This window comes from Salvelinus namaycush, chromosome 18 (assembly GCF_016432855.1).
Source record: "Salvelinus namaycush isolate Seneca chromosome 18, SaNama_1.0, whole genome shotgun sequence".
NCBI classification, from domain to species: domain Eukaryota; kingdom Metazoa; phylum Chordata; class Actinopteri; order Salmoniformes; family Salmonidae; genus Salvelinus; species Salvelinus namaycush.
In genome coordinates, this window is record NC_052324.1 from 5,148,407 (window position 1) to 5,168,510 (window position 20,104).

Consider the following 20,104-nt stretch of genomic DNA (forward strand, 5'->3'; position numbering starts at 1 on the left):
GAGTGAGTGAGTGAGTGAGTGAGTGAGTGAGTGAGTGAGTGAGTGAGTGAGTGAGTGAGTGAGTGAGTGAGTGAGTGAGTGAGTGAGTGAGAGAGAGAGAGTGAGAGGAGGCTGTACTCTAGCTCTCTAAATGTTTCTTGTGAGATACATGTATGCATGGTTTAGTGCTCATTCCCCTAGATATTTACTTACTACCATAAGTGCCTAGTACTGGTACATAAATGCATCATTTGTAAGCCTCAATACACGTACAGTATATCCTCCCTGATGTTTTAATTCCTGAATTAGAGCTGACATAGGCTCCGTGTCCTAAATGGTACCCTATTCCCTATTTAATGCACTACTTTTGATGGGCCATGGTCTAAAGTAGTACACTAAACAGTATAGGGAGTAGGGTGCTATTTGGGACATACACATGGTAACAGCAATTAAAGCAATGGTAAATGAGTATGACTTCAAGTATGACTTCAAGTCTTCATCTCCTTGCCTTGAGGATTATTAGGGCTGAATATCTTATTAGTGGGTTTGGTTTCATGAATTAGTCAGCAATTTGTTGAGGTGATCAGCACTCCCAGGTGCTCAGATAAATATTGCATGACAGGGGTGTCACCCCCAGAGTAGCAGACAAGTACAACGACTGTGAAGCTTAATGCAGGCCACCACACCCACTGCGCTCTCTCTACCTGCCTTGCTTTTTTTCCCCTTATTCCCCCACCCTCCCCCTCACTGGGCTGTAGGCTCAACGCCTCCCTCTAGTGTGATACTGGTGTCCCTGACTCTCTCCCTTGCAATGACAAGAATCGTTTTTTCCCCCTTTCTTTAAAAAAAAAAGATAGTTTTTACATTTTGAAGCAGTATCTCTGAAAAGCAGTATCTTTTGTCTGAAGGTCCAGTGACTCCGGCAGCCATGAGTGCATACCTTCCTTATGTATTTTATGCCTCTCTCTCCTGCTCCATGTTTTGTTGGTTGGGTGTTGACAGTTGGATATTCCACACACTGTCAATACACCCCTCAGAATCACAGTCCCAGGCAGTATGGATTTTCTCCACCACACTTTTCAGATTGCAGTCATTGTAGCAGAATAATATGATCTGTCAGAGCCCCTGCGTTTCTTTTATCAGGAACATATAGCAGGACCCTGAAGGACAATCTTAGAGGTACCAATCTCTGCCACTTCAGTCAAAGCTCATTACGTTCAATACTTTTTTAGGTTCCCCTCAAGCAGCATACCTCCCTGCATCCAGCTGCTGGCTTACCTCAAGCTAAGCAGCGTTGGTCCTGGTCAGTCCCTAGATGGGAGACCAGATACTGCTGGAAGTGGTGTTGGAGGGTCAGTAGGGGACACTCTTTCCTCTTAAGATAATGTCCCAGGGCAGTGCAGGGGACATTGGCCAGCTTATGGTGCAGTCTTTCAGATGGGATGTTAATTGTGGTCATTTAAAATCCCATGGCACTTATCACAAGAGTAGGGGTGTTAACACGTTTGTCCTGGTTAAATTCCCAACCTGACCCCGTTCTATCATGGCCATCTAATCATCTCCTTCATTCTCACCTCTCCACCAATCATGACAGCTTATGTGTAGTGAGCGTTCTGGCACAAAATGGTTGGCGTGCATCAACCAAGTGGGTGCCACACATTGGTGGTGGATAAGGTCAGTTTCCGCCTTACTATGTAAAAGCGCTTTGAGTAGGTAGAAAGGTGCACAGTGTATTCGGAAAGTATTCAGACCCCTTCCCCTTTTCCACATTTTGTTACGTTACAGCCTTATTAAATAAATACCCCATAATGACAAAGCGAAAATCGTTTTTTAGAAATGTTTCCAATTTCTAAAAAAAACTAACAACAGAAATACCTTCTTTACATAATTATTCAGACCCTTTGCTATGAGAATCAAAATTGAGCTCAGGTGCATCCTGTTTCCATTGATCACGCTTGAGATGTTTCTACAACTTGATTGGAGTCCACCTGTGGTAAATTCAATTGACTGGACATGATTTGGAAAGACACACACCTGTCTATATATGGTCCCGCAATTGGTCGAACGAATTTCCGTAACAGGATTGTGAGACAGGATTGTGTCGAGGCAGAGATCTGGGGAAGGGTACCAAAAAATGTCTGCAGCATTGAACGTCCCCAAGAACACAGTTGCCTCCATCAATCTTAAATGGAAGTTTGGAACCACCAAGACTCTTCCTAGAGCTGGCCGCCCGGCCAAACTGAGCAATTGGGGGAGAAGGGCCTGGGTCAGGTAGGTGACCAAGAATCCGATGGTCATTTTGACAGAGCTCCAGAGTTTCTCTGTGGAGATGGGAGAACCTTCCAGAAGGATAACCATCTCTGCAGCGCTCCAGCAATTAGGCCTTTATGGTACAGTGACCAGAGAAATACCACTCCTCAGTAAAAGGCACATGACAGCCCGCTGGGAGTTTGCCAAAAGGCACCTAAAGGACTCTCAGACCATGAGAAAAAAGATTCTCTGGTCTGATGAAACCAAGATTAAACTATTTTAGCCTGAATGCCAAGCATCACGTCTGGAGGAAACCTGGCACCATCCCTACGGTGAAGCATGGTGGTGGCAGCATCATGCTGTGGGGAAGTTTTTCTGCAGAATGGACTGGGAGACTAGTCGGGATCGAGGGAAAGATGAATGGAGCAAAGTACATAGAGATCTTTGATGAAAACCTGCTCCAGAGCACTCAGGACCTCAGACTGGGGTGAAGGTTCACCTTCCAACAGAACAACAACCCTAAGCATACAGCCAAGACAATGTAGGAGTGCCTTCGGGACAAGTCTCTGAATGTCCTTGAGTGACCCAGCCAGAGCGCGGACTTGAAACCTGATCAAAAATCTCTGGAGAGACCTGAAAATAGCTGTGCAACGACACTCCCCATCCAATCTGACAGAGCTTGAGAGGATCTGCAGAGGATAATGGAAGAAACTCCCCAAATACAGGTGTTCCGAGCTTATAGCGTTATACCCAAGAAGACTCGAGGCTGTAATCGCTGCCAAAGTTGCTTCAACAAAGTACTTAGTAAAGGGCCTGAATCCTTGTGTAAATGTGAAATTTCAGTTGTTTATTTATTTATAAAGTTACAAAAAAAATGTACAACCTTGCTTTGTCATTGTGGGGTATTGTGTGTAATTTGATAACGGGGAAAAACTATTTAATACATTTTAGAATAAGGCTCTAACATAACAAAATGTGTAAAAAGTCAAGGGGTCTGAATACTTTCCGAATGTACTGTAAATCTAATCCAAAATCTATTCTTGGAATCTTAGCAATATATTATTATTAGATTTTTCACATATTTTTTTTTTTTTTTTTTTTTTATTTTTTTTATCCCATTTACTCCCCAATGTTCGTGGTATCCAATCGCTAGTAATTACTATCTTGTCTCATCGCTACAACTCCCGTACGGGCTCGGGAGAGACGAAGGTTGAAAGCCATGCGTCCTCCGAAGCACAACCCAACCAAGCCGCACTGCTTCTTAACACAGCGCGCCTCCAACCCGGAAGCCAGCCGCACCAATGTGTCGGAGGAAACACCGTGTACCTGGCCCCCTTGGTTAGCGCGCACTGCGCCCGGCCCGCCACAGGAGTCGCTGGAGCGCGATGAGACAAGGATATCCCTACCGGCCAAACCCTCCCTAACCCGGACGACGCTATGCCAATTGTGCGTCGCCCCACGGACCTCCCGGTCGCGGCCGGCTGCGACAGAGCCTGGGCGCGAACCCAGAGACTCTGGTGGCGCAGTTAGCACTGCGATGCAGTGCCCTAGACCACTGCGCCACCCGGGAGGCCCCACATATTGTTGATATCATACCCATTTGACTATCAATCTTAAAATCCTTAAGAGTCAAAGTGGGGGGGTTCTACTAAGTTAACATATGGAATTGTTTTTAAATGTTCATACCAAGGATCATTTAGCTATTTCATTTAGAATTGAAGGACCCCTTTAGGTATAAGAAAAACAAAAACTACTTCCATATATGCTTCCATAAAAATGTTTAACTGGTACCGTGGTGCCTTCAGACGAGTTTTGTGAGGCTTGTGGGCGTCTGACATATACATGTTTGTGAGAGTCTCACCTTTCCATAGAGGGGTCATATTAGTTTGTAGGCTAACGTCTGGAGCGTTTCCGACGCCACAGATGTTTTTGTTAGAAGACGGCGAAACGCCTCCATTGGCGGATGCGGTGGATCCAATACTATGTATAACCATAGAGAAATCCTATAATAGTTAATAATAGTTAATAATAGTATAACAAGTTACTTTTTTTGTGTCTCACGCAGCCAATGCAATGAAAATGTAGATCTCTAGCTTAAACAGAAGCAAACTACATGTAGCAAATAAACCATCCATTTTTTGTTGACCAAATTTGATACTCTCATTGAACTCCATATAAAAACTCCTTGCTTGGTGGGAGAGAAAGTAAAAACACATCCTGCTGGAGGGAGACAGAGTTGGGCCTCTTTCTTTACGTCTTCCACTCTGGCGGAAGTAAGCCATCTAGTGCGAGAGACTCATTGGAATGGAGACTAGAGCAGACACAGAAGTTTTGATTGAATAATCTCAAAAATAAAATATACATAAAACACTTTTTTGGTTACTACATGATTCCCCATGTGTTATTTCATAGTTTTGATTTCTTCACTATCATTCTACAATGTAGAAAATGGTCAAAAAAAATAATAATTATCGAATGAGTAGATGTGTCCAAACTTTTGACTGGTACTGTATATAAAAGTCTTGGACACACCTACTCATTTCAGGGGCGCTCAAATGTGCGTCTGTTCAAAGTATCAACCCTTTACCTTGATGATAGCTTTGCACACTCTTGGCATTATCTCAACCAGCTTCATGAGGTAGTCACCTGGAATGCATTTCAATTAATAGGTGTGCCTTGTTCATAGTTCATTTGTGGAATTTCTTTCGTTGATGCGTTTGAGCCAATCAGTTGTGCTTTGACACAAGATAGCCCTATTAAGTCCATATTATGGCAAGAACAGCTCAAATAAGCAAAGAGAAATGTACGAAGCTGTCATCAAGGCAAAGGGTGGCTGCTTTGAAGAATTGCAAATATAAAATATATTTTGATTTGTTTAACACTTTTTTTGTTACTACATGATTTCATATGTGTTATTTCATAGTTTTGATGTCTTCACTATTATTCTACAATGTAGAAGAAGAAGATTTTACTGTAGTTTATTATATACTGTTGGGCTTTCAAGTATATCCTGACATAGTACTTTAATAGCATGGCTCCCATCACTGCTCATTTTCATGTGGCCGGAGGCCGAGGCTGTACGTCTTCTCTTTCACTACAGCAGTGTCCTCTAGAGAACTAAAATTGCCGTCGATTCCACATATGCATGCAGCTCTGTCTGGAATAACGAGAGTAGCTATGAAGATTATGCTAATAACCCAGGTAATGGTGAATCATCCTTCTGCTAGTTGGTTCTTTCTGGATGCAGGAGGAAATGGTCATGGCTCATCTCTGGAGAGATATAGAGGGAGGGAGGGATGGAGGGGGAGATGGAAGGTGTCTTTTGCTGACTACAAATGAGGTCGTCCTTCACACAGCAGTGCTAAAAGTGATCTCAGTCATTTTTCTCATTGTGCCGACTTCATTACCAAGGGCTTATATTGCAAACATGTCCCTCACACTTAAGAGAGAGGGACGGGGTAGATGGAGATAGAGAGGGGATGATAGATGAATAGATGGATAGATGGATAGACTACATGACCAAAAGTATGTGGACACCTGCTCTTCGATCTCATAAAAAAAAGAATGGGCATCATGGAGTTTTATACCACTCCAGCCGACGCTTAGCATTGCGCATGGTGATTTTAGGCTTGTGTGGAGCTGCTCTGCCATGGAAACCCATTTCATGAAGCTCTCGACGAACAGTTCTTGTGCTGACATTGCTTCCAGAGGCATTTTGGAACTCGGTAGTGAGTGTTGCAACTGAGGACAGACGATTTTTACACACTATATACTTCAGCATTCGTTCAGTGAGCTTGTGTGGCCTACCACTTCATGGCTGAGCCGTTGTTGCTCCTAGACGTTTCCACTTCACATTAATAGCACTTACAGTTGACCGGGGCAGCTCTAGTAGGGCAGAAATTTGACGAACTGACTTGTTGGAAAGGTGGCATCCTATCATGGTGCCACGTTGAAAGTCACTGTGCTCTTCAGTAAGACCATTCTACTGCCAATGCTTGTCTATTGAGATTCATGGCTGTGTGCTAAATTCTATACACCTGTCAGCAACGGGTGTGGCTGAAATAGCCGAATCCACTAATTTAAAGGTGTGTCCATGTACTTTTGTATATAGTATAGTGTAGGGTAGGGTAGGGTAGGGTAGGGTAGGGTAGGGTAGGGTAGGTAGGTAGGTAGGTAGGTAGGTAGGTAGGTAGGTAGGTAGGTAGGTAGGTAGGTAGGTAGGTAGGTAGGTAGGTAGGTAGGTAGGTAGAGTGATAGAGTGAGTGATAGAGTGAGTGATAGAGTGAGTGACAGAGGGGGGGAGGGAGGGGAAGAGAGAGCATGGGAGAGTAATGGCAACAGTGGTGTGAATTACAGTCCAGAGTGTGAATTACACCATGATATTTGGGTGGGGGTCTCTATTGAGATGAGATTTATTTATATGGGCCTAATAATAAACTGTAAAAATGAATTACCTTAATGTGGCATGAACACAACTATTCATGAAAATGTGGAATGTTCGTCCACTCTAAAATAGTTCCAGCATCCAAACTGCATGTATACTCATGCTATTTGATGAATGGAAATAGACATCTGTTACAAAACACCAAAAGGTGTGCCTATTGTACAGAATACCTCAACTAGCCTGTATCCCTGCACACTGACTCGGTACCGGTGCCCCCTGTATATAGCCTAGTTATTGTTATTCTTATTGTGTTACTTTTTATTTTAGTCTACTTGGTAAATATGTTTTTCTTCTTGAACTGCACTGTTGGTTAAAACTTCTTATGGCTGCAGGGGCAGTATTGAGTAGCTTGGATGAAAGGTGCACAGAGGTGCCCATAGTAAACTGCCTGCTCCTCAGTCCCAGTTGCTAATATATGCATATTATTATTAGTATTGGATAGAAAACACTCTGAAGTTTCTAAAACTGTTTGAATGATGTCTGTGAGTATAACAGAACTCATATGGCAGGCAAAAACCTAAGAAAAAATCCAAACAGAAAGTGGGAAATCTGAGGTTGGTCGATTTTTAACCAAGCCCCTATTGAATACACAGTGGGATATGGATGAGTTTCCACTTCCTACGGCTTCCACTAGATGTCAACATCCTGTAGAACCTTGTCTGATGCCTCTACTGTGAAGTGGGGCCGAAGGAGACAGGAATTAGTCAGGTCTATCATGACCTGACCATGCTCTGACCATGCGCGTTCACATGAGAGGGAGCTCTGTTCCATCGCACATCTGAAGTCAATGTAATTCTCCGGTTGGAACGTTACTGAAGATTTATGTTAAAAACATTCTAAAGATTGATTCAATACATCGTTTAACATGTTTCTACTTACTGTTACGGAACTTTTTGACATTTCGTCTGCTTTTAGTGAACGCGCTTCCTGACTTTGGATTTGTTTACCAAACACGCTAACAAAAATAGCTATTTGGACATAAATGATGGACATTACCGAACAAAACGAACATTTCTTGTGGAAGTGGGAGTCCTGGGAGTGCATTCCGACGAAGATCAGCAAAGGTAAGTGAAGATTTATAATGCTTTTTACGAGTTTTGTTGACTGCACAATTTGGCGGCTAACTGTATGGCTTCCTTTTGTGGCTGAATGCTGTTCTCAGATTATTGAATATTGTGCTTTTGCCGTAAAGCTTTTGAAATCTGACACAGCGGTTGCATTAAGAACAAGTGTATCTTTAATTCTATGTAAAACATGTATCTTTCATCAAAGTTTATGATGAGTATTTATGTTATTTGACGTGGCTCTCTGCAATTTCTCTGGATATTTTGGAGGCATTTCTGAACATGGCGCCAATGTAAACCGAGGTTTTTGGATATAAATATGAACTTTATTTGAACAAAACATATATGTATTGTGTAACATGAAGTCCTATGAGTGTCATCTGATGAAGATCATCAAAGGTTAGTGATTAATTTTATCTCTATTTCTGCTTTTTGTGACTCCTGTCTTTGGCTGGAAAAATGACTGTGTTTTTCTGTGATTTTGCGGTGACCTAACATAATCGTTTGTGGTGCTTTTGCTGTAAAGCCTATTTGAAATCGGACACTTTGGTGGGATTAACAACAAGATTACTGTTATAAAATGGTATAAGATACATGTATGTTTGAGGAATTTTAATTATGAGATTTCTGTTTGAATTTGGCGCCCTGCACTTTCACTGGCTGTTGTCATATCATCCCGTTAACGGGATTGCAGCCATAAGGGCTTGTAAGTAAGCATTTCATGGTAAAGTCTACACTTGTTGTTTTCGGTGTATGTGTCAAATACAGTTTGATTTCATTTGATTTGACATTCAGCGCTTGCCATTGATTAGGCCTACATTAACTGATGCATCTTGCTGACAAATGTACATTTTTTGTGGCCTGAAACGTCGGGACAACTGAAATGGGGCTGAAACTGTCCCGGGAAAAACAGGATGGTCACTCTAACACACATGGTCAACTTACTAGACTAGGCTACAAAGTGTATTACCCTGAACTTCAAATAGGCCTTCCGTTAGCCAGTGATGTAGTTTAATAAAAAAAATAGGTTGTAAACTCCGATTGCTGGTCACGGTGAAAAAAGTAACGCTCCTTATACTTTCAACGCATTTTTTGGAACACGGTGGGTAAACAGCGTTTACTTGCATTTACCCTCCACTAGGTCTACACCACTGCTGGTAGCCTACCCTCTCAGCCAAGGCAATTTTAAACACATGAACACACGCAAAATAGGTAGTCTACATTCAATACAATAGATGAGTTGAATCAAAATGTGTTTTACACCCTAGTTCATGAGTTGTCCATAATTCATGAGTTAATGCTTGGAGTCGTCACAGATCGTGTGACATCAAACACAACCTTTTATTTCTTTACATTAACGACATTTATGACAGTATTATTTTTCATTACTAAGCATTTAACAATTGAACTAACATGGAACTTGAACCTTTGTTTAGATCGTGGAATCGTGGAAAAATGTGCTATGCCTACATTATGTGTCATTACGTTTCACTGTGAAAACAGTACTCATGGGCAGTCAAATCCAAAATAATGAAGACCTATGCCATTGCAAAATCTAATGCTTCTAACTGAAAGAGTCAACTAAAGGCCTACTGTTATGAACGTGTACTTGTTGGATGGATTGGATGTGCATTGGTGTCTAGCTGTAGGCTAGTTGTCTAGTGATATTGTCGACCATCATCAGCTGATCCAGGAAAAAAAAACTAATATTGATTGAAAATAGTAAAGCTAAATAAACGGTCTCCTACTTCCGGCCATGGATGGCACGGAGAACACCAGTAGTAAATGGTTTAATCCATGGTTTCATTGTGATATTTTATTTTCATATTTACCACTGTAAAACACATTAACCACTTCATTTTAAACAAATAGGAAAATAGTTCAATCAGCATTATTTTGTTGCATTTAGGGGAGATAACGTCTCATTATGGCTCCTCTGTAATTTGCACCATGGCTGAGTCTCTCTAGTGCCACTGCATAATTAAAGAAAAGAAAAGAGAAGCTAGAAGAAAAGATGCAAACAAAAGAGTTTAGTCTTCACATTGTAAAAGCTCTTATTTACTTTATCTTTCTCACCCCCCCCCCCCCCCCCCCCCACCCCAGTATGCTCATTAGTTTCTTGTCATATTGAAATATGTTAAACGTGGTGCAGTAAGAATGAGAGACATTGTTTACACCAGAGCATATCAATGAGCTGTTCTTCTCCTCTCTGCCTGTCTGTCTGTCTGTCTTCCACTGTGTGTGGTCTCTGTGCGGAGTGGCTCAGTGCTCCGAGGGCCTCTCTAACACCTGTTTCACTGCCGGATGGCTCTCTTAAAACACACTGTGTGTGTGTGTGTGTGTGTGTGTGTGTGTGTGTGTGTGTGTGTGTGTGTGTGTGTGTGTGTGTGTGTGTGTGTGTGTGAGGGTTTGATTTGCTAACATCGGTTCGTCTGTGTACAGTCATGGATTCTGACGACAATAATACATAGCCAGAAGTAAATAATGGATTATTGGGGATTCTGTCACCATGGGCCTTCCTACACAACTCAAGGTAAGGGTAATTCGACACAAATATATATTTTGCATAAACTATCCCTTTAACCAAACTGAGTATGCTTTACAGTGTACTTTACTTTTGTAGGGGTTGAGTTCATCTCTAAAGCACTTAAAAGTCGCATTTCACGGTGATATGTAATTAGATTTCAATTAGATTTCAAAACCACAAACATAAATCGGTTCCGTCCTTTGATGCAGATAACAGTGTGCCTTTGTTATCCTGTCCCTCAGAATACTAAGAGAGAGGATGGGAGAGAGGGAGGGAAGGGTCAGGGAGAATTTAGACTGAACATTGAAGGAGGAGTAGAGGGACAAATAAAAGACAAGACGGGCCCGAGAGAGTGTGCAGCTGTAGAGGGAGAGAAAGACAGAGGGAGAAAGAGACTGGCCTGCCTGCACTGATCTCACTCTCTGCTGATTGATTTAGTTCTGGGATGGTTGCTAGGCATCTGAAGGACTGGCTGTAAGTGAAAGAGAGAAAGAGCAAGAAAACAAGGGGGATGATATGGGGACAGGGCTAAGATAGTGAAATAATAAAGTGTGTGTGTGTGATTGAGTGAGTGAGAGTAAGAATGGGCTATGGCTGCATCGCCGTGGCCCCTGGGTCTGTTAAATAGCCTGATCTGTCATGACTTAACCGCATCCAGCCCTCGCCGCAGGAGTTTGTAATTATAGAAATGCATAATAAGAAAATCAATGAAAGAGCAGGGATGGAAATGGCAATTAGGGGTGGGGGTTTGGTACGGGTGTTAGGGGGGGAGGTTGTATAATATCCTGCAGCGAAGAAGAGGAGGCTGAGGGGCAGAGGGAGGAGTGATGTTAATTGATGGTGTATCGGGCTGACTTTTCATCTTCTTCCCTCTCTCCTCAGCTCCCCAGCCACCCTGTGTATACACTTGTCCTGGAGGAGACCTAACTATCGTGGAGTGGGTGGTGGTGGTGGTGGAGGGGGATGTGCCGTCAGTCACGGATCCCAGTAATCTAAGATAACTTGAGCTTCAGCTCTTTTTCTAAAATAATGTGTTTCCACCGCAGAATACTGGGAGTACTGAGTCTATTGGGACTGCTAATATGGATGCTGTATTTGAGAGTATTTTTGCATGTGGAAATGTTGAGATGCTACCGTGGTAAAAATGACGTGCAATGGATGTGTGAAACTATGTTCAGTTATTGTTCTCTTTACTCGGCACCCTTCGAGCAACAGTGTTAATGTTTGCAGTTGAGCTAATGTTCTTTTGGACTCTCGCCCTGTTCGTTTAGCATTCTTTTCCCCTTCACAAAGGACATTTGTATGGTTAGATCGTTTTGACACTCTCCCTTAACGAGCCACTTGAGATAAATACAGATCATTACCAGATTAAAGGAGTACACGGAGCACACGGAGGGAAAGGCAATCACACCACAAAGGAGGTTAAATGTTGCAAAAGCTTGACTGCATAAATTGAGAGGGAAACATCAATGCAAAAACGACAAAGAAAAACTATCTTCTAAAGACAAGCTTAATCTTGACCCGCCCAGACCTGTGTTTTCCAGCAAGATGACCCAAATTGAATCATTCAATTTCACATTGGTATTCCCCCAGACGAGAAGGAAAAGAGAATGAATCGCACCACCTTCGCTTTGTTTTGTGCCCCAAGGTCAATGATTGGATTGTAAATAAATTACAAAACAAAGAGGCCGTGGATCTGATGGAGGATACAGCGTCTGTATAAATTGTGCAGGTGGAGCCTTCCCTGACCCTCTCTCTGTCTTGCCTCCCTCCCGATGCTGGTGATGCCATCTCATTCTCATTCTGTTTGCTCTCACAACCTCCACACGTCTTTATCTCTGTATGTCTGAGACAAGATGGCGCCGGGCCAAGGCCTAATGGGACTTTTGGAACAGGGAGACAAAATTACATCACGGTCCAGAACCAGGGAGGGAGCCAACCCAGCGCTCTCCTCTTCCCTCCTCCCACCCACGTAGGGGTGTGGGGGTAACCTCAGCCTTAGGCCAGATCAGATAACAGACAGAGTTTCTATAGCAGGCTGGGACTGGAGATTCTCCACAGAGCCATCAAACAGGCAAAAGGACAATATAGGAACAAGGTAGATTACAAAGGTAGACCTAGCCGTGATCTATCCAACGATGCCTGTCTACCAGACGAACTCAATCTATTTTATGTATGTTTCGACATAAGTAAGGTTTTTAATCTGGTCAACACTCGAAATACCGTGGGGCCGGTATTCCAGGGCATGCCAGACCAGCTGGCAGGCATCTTCACTGTCAATTTCAACCCCTGCTTGTTCAAGTCTATAATCCCCACGTCTTAAGCTGACCACCATCATTCTTGTTCCCAAAAACTCTTAAAACTACCTGCCACAATGACTACTGACCTGTAGCACTAACATCTGTAATAATTTTGTGTTTGGTCTTTATTAGGATCCGGATTAGCCACTGCAAAAGCATCAGCTACTCTTCCGGGGATCCACATGAAACATGACATGATACATACAGTACCAGTCAAAAGTTTGGACACACCTACTCATTCCATGTATTTTTACTATTTTCTACATTGTAGAATAACAGTGAAGTCATAAAAACTATGAAATAACACAAATTGAATCATGTAGTAACCAAATAAGTGTTAAACAAATCAAAATGTTTTATATTTGAGATTCTTCAAAGTACAGTAGCCACCCTTTGCCTTGATGACAGCGATGCACACTCTTGGCATTCTCGCAACCATCTTCACGGGGTAGTCACCTGGAATGCAATTCAATTAACAGGTGTGCCTTTTTAAAAGTAAATTTTCTTTCCTTCGTAATGCATTTGAGACAGACAATCAGTTCTGTTGTGACAAGGTAGGGGTGGTATACAGAAGATAGCCCTATTTGCTAAAAGACCAAGTCCATATTATGGCAAGAACAGATCAAATAAACAAAGAGAAATGACAATCCACCGTTACTTTAAGGCATGAAGGTCAGTCAATCTGGAAAATTTCAAGAACTTTGAAAGTTTCTTCAAGTGCAGTCGCAAAAACCAGCAAGCACTATGATGAAACTGGCCACAGGAAAGGAAGAACCAGAGTTACTTCTGCTGCAGAGGATAAGTTCATTAGAGTTACCAGCCTCAGAAATTGCAGCCCAAATAAATGTTTCACAGAGTTCAAGTAACAGACACATCTCAACATTAACTGTTTTTTTGGAGATTGCGTGAATCAGACCTTCATGGTCGAATTGCTGCAAAGAAACTGCTACTAAAGGACACCAATAATAAGAAGAGACTTGCTTGGGCCAAGAAACACGAGCAATGGACATTAGACTGGTGTAAATCTGTCCTTTGGTCTGATGAGTCCAAATGTGAGATTTTTGGTTATAACCGCCGTGTCTTTGTGAGACGCAGAGTTTGTGAACGGATGATCTCTGCATGTGTGCTTCCCACCGTGAAGCATGGAGGAGGAGGTGTGATGTTGCAGGGGTGCTTTGCTGGTGGCACTGTCTGTGTGTGATTTATTTAGAATTCAATGCACACATAAGCAGCGATACGCCATCCCATCTGGTTTGCCCTTAGTGGGACTATCATTTGTTTTTCAACAAGACAATGACCCAACAAATCTCCAGGCTGTGTACGGGCTATTTGACCAAGAGGAAGAGTGGTGGAGTGCTGCATCAGATGACCTGGCCTACACAATCCCCCGACCTCAACCCAATTGAGATGGTTTGGGATGAGTTGGACCGCAGATTGAAGGAAAAGCAGCCAACAAGTGCTAGAGTTCCCACAAAAACATTCCAGGTGAAGCTGGTTGAGAAAATGCCAAGAGAGTGTAAAGATGTCATCAAGACAAAAGGTGGCTAGTTTGAAGAATCAAAAATATAAAATATATTTTGATTTGTTTAACACTTTTTTGGTTACTACATGAATCTATATGTATTATTTCATAGTTTTGATGTCTTCACTATTATTCTACAATGTGCAAGTGTGTCCAAACGTTTGACTGGTACTGTAATACAGAACATTATTAGTCAAGGACTGAAATACATAAATTAAAAACGCCACACATAGCCTACATATCAGTACATACACAATATCTAGGTCTAATATATAGTACAATGCAAATTACAATACAAGATATATCAAATGGCTGTGTCTCTCTCCACAGTCCCCTGTGCAGTAAGGTGTTGTTTTATCTGTTTTTTCAACTGGTTTTATTGCAAGCTTGTTACCTGGGGTGGCAGAGAGTTCCATGTAGTCATGGTTTTATTTAATGCTGTGCGTTTCCCAGCCTCTGTTCTGGACCTGGGGACCGTGAAGAGACCTCTGGTTGCATGTCTTGTGTACTGATGAGTGTCTAAACTGTGTGCCAACTGCTTGAACAGACAGTTCGGTACCTTTAACACATCAATACCTCGGACAAAGACCAATAGGGATGCAGTCAATCTGTCCTCAACTTTGAGCCAGGAGAGACTGACATGCATGCTACTGACACTTTCCCTCTGTCTACATCTAAGTGCGATACGTGCAGCTTTAGGACCTGTCTGGTCGACTGAGATGTCAAGAAGGCAGAGGAACGCCTTATTATGGATAGACCTCTTCCCATTTTAGTAACCATTGAGTCTATATATTTTGACCATGACAGCTTGCTATCTAGGGTTACATCCAGCAGTTTAGTCTCCTCAACTTGCTCAATAGCCACATTATTCAATAATAGATCTAAACGAGGTTTAGCGTTGAGCGAGTGATTTGTCCCAAAAAGTATGCTTTTAGTTTTTGAGATATTTAGCACCAGCCTAAAACTGACAGGAGCTCTATGTTAAATGTCTCAGTTATTTATTTTACTGTTGCAGCCGACGTGTATACTGTTGAGTCATCAGCGTACATAGACGCACAGGCTTTATTCAAGGTCAATGGAAAGTAATTTTTAAAAACTCGAAACAATAATGGCCCAAGCTGGCTGCCCTGCGGTACACCACACTCAATGAAATTAGCACGAGAGAGGCTTGCATTAACAAAAACCCTCTGTGTTCTATTAGATAGGTAACTCTCAATCCATAATAAGGCAGAGGATGCAAATACATAACACCTACATTTTTTCAGCAATAGGTTATGATCAGTGACATCAAAAGCTGTACTGAAGTCTAACAAAACAGTTCCCACAATCTTCTTAACGTGAATTTCTTTCAGCCAATCATCAGTCATTTTTGTCAGTGCCGAGCATGTTGAGTCGCCTGTTTGAACCATTGAAGGGTGCTCTGCTATTCTTGGGTAGCAGAATGACATTTGCCTCCCTCCTTGTCTGAGTGCACACACCGTCTTCAGAGGCTTAAATTGAAAATGTGGCAAACAGGAGTCACAATGTATTCCACTACCAACCTAAGAAATGTACCATCGGTACCAGGTGATTTGTACTTATTTATAGATAGCAACAATTTTTTCACCTCTTCCACACTCACTTTGTGGAACTCAAAACTACAGTGCTTGCATTCCATTATTCGGTTCATAATGCATGAATATGAAGGCTCTGCATTTGTTGTTTGCATGTCATACCTAAGTTTGCTAATCTTGGCAACAAAAAAGTTAAAGTGGTTGGCAGTATCAAAAGGTTTTGTTATGAACAAGCCATCTGCCTCAATGAAGGATGGAGCTGACTTTGCTTTCTTGCCTAGAATCTCATTTAAAGTACTCCAGAGCTTTTACTATCACTCTTTATATCATTTATCTTTGTTGAATAGTATAGTTGATCTTTTTTGTTTGGTTTAGTTATGTGATTTCTCAATTTACTCTATGTTTGACCAGTTTGCTGTTGTTGTCAGACTTATTTGCTATTCCCTTTGCCTCATCCCTCTCAGCCATACAGTTTTTCAATTCATAATTTATCCATGGGGATTTGGCAGTTCTAACATTCAATTTCTTGATGAGTGCAAGCTTATCAGTAACCGGAAGAAGCAGTCTCTTACATGCTGACCACACCACTCACGTAGCGTGCACTCACGTTGCAAAATAAATGTACACATACATGTTATTCAATCATTGCACCCACACTGCTCGCGATCGCCAATGTATGTCTGCATTGCCAAACACTAAAATATAAGTCAGTTTTATTTGTGGCGCTGAACCCTGTGCAAGTCCTGCCTCTCCCATCTCCTCATTGGTTTATAGAAGCAGATACCCACATGCCATCTCCTCATTGGTTATACCCACGTAGGTGATTGAAAGATGAACTGAGGTCGGTCGGTCATGGTAATACACCTTATTATGAAAGTTAGATGCCAATCGCCATATAAAGTCCAAAGAAGAAACAGCCTGGAAGGAGGAGAGATTACTAGAAATGATTCGGTTGACCGTTTAATGTGTGGATTAATTGTTGGAGTAGAGGACCTTGTGCATTTCAGGTAAAATAACAACTCAACGTTTATATCCCAGGACAAATTAGCTAGCAACAGCAAGGTAGCTAAATAGGACAGATTAGCTAGCAACTGCAAGCTAGCTAGCTAAATTGCCATGAATGTTTAATTATTTTTGACCTGTCCCCAAATTAATATATTTGGTTCGGAGTTTGTTTGGATATTTCAACCTGCGTGTCGTGAGGGTGACAAAATCAAATTGCGCACGATGTGGTATGGGTATGGTGTCACAAAATAACTTGTGTGTGAAACATTGTTGCATTTGAAGTGGAACTGACAGCATTATAGTAACTTGACATCTTATTAAAATCTGTTCACATACACCCCCAGGAAGAACAACCACCCACTTATGGTCATTTTCACATTTTCATACATTCATAGAATGTTTGGGAATTACGTATACTAAGGCATTTGTGAAAATTCTGTAGCAATATCGAATGGGAAAGTGGCCGTGCGTTTGGACAATTAATAGACAACACAATAAATAAAACCGAAATAAAATATCTGTCTTGTCCAGGACCGGAGTCTACACAGACCGGTGCGCTATAGCCAATCAGAGTTACAGTAGACCATGATACAAACAAGCCATTTGCCACACGGGCTAGCCATCATTCACTTTGAACTGGACTGTGTGTTTACAGGCAGCAGCAACAGCGCAACTTTAGATCATTAGAACGCATTCGCCAAAAGCCACAAAATACACCTGAATGGATTTCTGCAAATATGTGACCAACCGCCTCGATTCGGTCATAATGTAGCAAAACTTGAAATTGTGATTTTTACATTGGATAAAAGTACACTGAGGTTGAGGAACAATGGGAAAGTCCTTCTGCTTTGAAAGTTGATAGACTTGAAACCCCACTTGAGAAAATGGCTCTTTAATGTTTTAATACACCTACTGGAGAGCTCTTCTTTGTCTACGCCCATTCAGCATCGTTCACACTCTCTTAAGCCTTAGCCCCACCCATCTCTTTAAGGTTTTCACATGTGTGACCATGTGGTAAACACACGCTATATCAAATAACTTTTGATTTTAAATTATTAAAGTGTATTTGTCACATGCACAGGATACATAAGGTGTAAACTGATATCAAAAAGAGAAAGTGTCCAGATACAAATATTTTATAATTATTAGATGATGCTTACCTGAAACATTTGTCTAAATTGATGGGCCATGTGAAAGAAATGCTGTAAGCAGCCTCCAGCCACATCTGGCTAAGTGGATGGGCCACTATTGTCTAGACATGTTGATGAAATACAATAGATGGCCGTAATCACCCCCAGACACACCTGGCTAATTTGATGGCTCATGTAATAATCTGGCCAAAGTGGTGTATTTTGTTTAGACATGTAGCTAGCTAGCTAAACAATGATCCCAACTCATACTACTACCAATACAAACATTGTCATAGCTGTAGTGTGAATCTGCAGGTACAGTGGCTTGTGAAAGTATTCACCCCCCTTGGCATTTTTCCTATTTTGTTGCCTTACAACCTGGAAATTAAATAGATTTGATTTACACAACATGCCTACCACTGAAGATGCAAAATATTTTTTATTTTGAAAAATACAAGAAATGAGACTGAAAAACTGCAAATGATGGGTGGATGGGTTCCGCTGGTGTATAGCAATCTTTAAGTCATACCACCGATTCTCAATTGGATTGAGGTCTGGGCTTTGACTAGGCCATTCCAAGACATTTAAATGTTTCCCCTTAAACCACTCAAGTGTTGCTTTAGCAGTATGCTTATTGTCATTGTCCTGCTGGAAGGTGAAACTCCGTCCCAGTCTCAAATCTCTGGATGACTGAAACAGGTTTCCCTCAAGAATTTCCTTGTATTTAGCGCCATCCATCATTCCTTCTATTCTGACTAGTTTCCCAGTCCCTGCCGATGAAAAACATCCCAACAGCATGTTGTGTTGGGATGTTCTCGGGTTGATGAGAGGTGTTGGGTTTGCGCCAGCCCTAGCGTTTTCCTTGATGGCCAAAAAACTCAATTTTAGTCTCATCTGACCAGAGTACCTTCTTCCATATGTTTGGGGAGTCTCCCACATGCCTTTTGGCGAACACCAAACGTGTTTGCTTATTTTTTTCTTTAATGGCTTTTTTTTCCTGGCCACTTCTGTAAAGCCCAGCTCTGTGGAGTGTACAGCTTAAAGTGGTCCTACAGACAGATCTCCGCTGTGGAGCTTTGCAGCTCCTTCAGGGTTATATTTGGTCTCTTTGTTGCCTCTCTGATTAATGCCCTCCTTGCCTGGTCTGTGAATTTTGGTGGGCGGCCCTCTCTTGGCAGGTTTATTGTCGTGTCATATTCTTTCCATTTTTTAATATTGGATTTAATGGTGCTCCGTGGGATGTTCAAAGTTTCAGATATTTTTTTATAACCCAACCCTGATCTGTACTTCTCCACAACTTGTCCACCTGTATGGAGAGCTCCTTGGTCTTCATGGTGCTGCTTGCTTGGTGGTGCCCCTTGCTTAGTGGTGTTGCAGACTCTGGTGCCTTTCAGAACAGGTGTATATATACTGAGATCATGTGACAGATCATGTGACACTTAGATTGCACACAGGTGGACTGTATTTAACTAATTATGTGACTTATGAAGGTAATTAGTTGCACCAGATCTCATTTAGGGGCTTCATAGCAAATAGGGTGAATACATATGCACGCACCACTTTAATTTATTTTATTTTTTTGCATTTTTTGAAACAAGTAATTTTTTTACATTTCACTTCACCACTTGACATCCTCCTAGCAGCTAGCTAGCTATCTTGCTAACGTTAGACTGTGTTTTTAGCTTGCTACATATAATAGATGCGCTAGCCTATTAGCCACGTTATGACTGACTTGTGATCATTGCCCTTGATAGTTTGATTGTATTGACGTTCCCAGCCTTAGTTACATTCGTCCATCTTTTCCAGAATATTGAGTCATTGAAACTGAAACAGTGGATCCCGAATGGAGGCAGCAAACAATGTAGCAGGCCAACTGTGATTTACAACATGATAGCAATATTTTATGGGCTACCAAGAAAGGTATTGGTGATTTATATTAATCATGCATTAAACTGCAACCATATATTATGCCAACAATGCCTTAGTGTATTTCATGAAACTGTTTTGTAGCATAAACTGGGAATTTTATATATTTTACTGATATTATGATTGTCTGTTTGTTTCATATCTGCAAAGTAGTTAAAACACTGTCATTTCCACTTTATGTCACCAGTTACATTGTGTGCTAAACATGAAATGTTGTTTGCAATTGAAAGTAATAGTTGTACATTTTGATTATGAAATGCTTAGTGGTTGTGTTTTTTGTATTCTTGTGATTGGGACCTACTGGCTTATTATGTCTGAGTTCATGGACTGCTTATCCTTTAACATCATGATGTGTGTGACTGCTGTCTTTCCATTGGCCCTATGCAGTGGTGTAGTGGTGCCTG

At 41.6% G+C, this 20,104-nt stretch overlaps 1 protein-coding gene across 1 annotated transcript in view; it reads left to right on the top strand.

Moving 5' to 3' along the window:
- Positions 1-20,104, top strand: part of LOC120063035 (glutamate receptor ionotropic, delta-2-like) — an 87,483-nt gene that overhangs the window by 11,935 nt on the left and 55,444 nt on the right. The window lies entirely within an intron of this gene.